The 1,183-nt window shown below is 44.7% G+C and overlaps 1 pseudogene; it reads right to left on the bottom strand.

Moving 5' to 3' along the window:
- Positions 1-240: 240 nt before the first annotated feature.
- LOC125156173 (60S acidic ribosomal protein P1-like) lies at positions 241-587 on the bottom strand (annotated as a pseudogene).
- Positions 588-1,183: the final 596 nt, after the last annotated feature.

Raw genomic sequence — 1,183 nt, 5'->3', positions numbered from 1 at the left:
TCCAGTCTCGACTGGTTTTAGGTTCAGCCCCTTGAACTGTAATTCTTACTCCAGGAATACCTTAAAAGAAATCAGAGCTCCTAATAATGACATATACAAAAGCCATAATTTCCAAAAAGAAGCTAATAGTATCTTTATTTATTTGTTTGCTGAGATTTCAGCTTTTCGATGTTTATTTATTTATTTATTTAATTTATTTTTAAGAGTCCAGCTTTTTATTGAACAGGTTACGGAAGAGGTTTAGTCAAAAAGCCCAAAGCCCATGTCATCATCAGACTGCTCAGATTCCTCTTTCTTTGCTGCACTTTCTTCTCAGCGGGGACAGCAGTGGTGAAGGGGGCAGGACCACTCCCTGGTGCAGCACAGGCTGCCACCTGGGCGGGTCCACCAGCCCCTACCTTGCAGGAGAGGCTCCCGATGTGGATGTGGACGTTGGCCAGGGCCTTCGCAAACAAACCTGGCCAGAAATGTCGAACATTTACACCAGCTGCTTTAATGAAGGCGTTGATCTTATCCTCTGGGACCTCAGGGTAGTGCAGGATGAGGGCCAAGTAGATGCAGGTAAGCTCCGAGAGGAGACGGAGGCCATGGTGTGGTCAAGTGCGGAGCTGGCGCTGCAGGGTGCGGGAGCTGTGCTAGTGATCGGATGAAGTGAGGGCCTCACCCCAAGGCAGCCTTAGCTTCCTCGGAAGGACCAGCACCTTAGCGGCAGCTGAGGAAAGCCACGGTGTCTTTTTAGGTGAGCCGAATAGACATTTGTGTATTCTCTTGATTTTTCTCCATTATAAAATATACAACTTAGCAGAAGCAATATTTTGCCAAGATTTTATAGCTGGCAACTTCAGATCAATGGCTTAGAAGGCATACATTCTCAATTTTACAGTGCCTTTTTCTTCTCCAGCAATTACCTGTATTTGGGGGACTTTCACATTGGTGAAGCCTGGGACATATCAGGGAAAAGATAAAAGGAGAGGTTTTATAATGAGTATTGAAGGGTCCTAGAAGAGCACTTTTGTTCTTCCAGAAATAGTCATATACTTGAAATTATAGAGTCATTCTAGTGCATTCGTGGACCAATGCTGTAAAATACTGCTTTGCCAGTTTTCACCACACAGAATCTGGAAACTAAAGGTCAGTTTTCCCCACCAGCTTGCTCACAGATGTATGTCTATACCACCAAACT

Source organism: Prionailurus viverrinus, chromosome F2 (assembly GCF_022837055.1).
Source record: "Prionailurus viverrinus isolate Anna chromosome F2, UM_Priviv_1.0, whole genome shotgun sequence".
In the NCBI taxonomy this organism is placed as follows: domain Eukaryota; kingdom Metazoa; phylum Chordata; class Mammalia; order Carnivora; family Felidae; genus Prionailurus; species Prionailurus viverrinus.
Note: the sequence above shows the minus strand (reverse complement) of the source record. Positions and strands in the feature narration are given on the sequence as shown.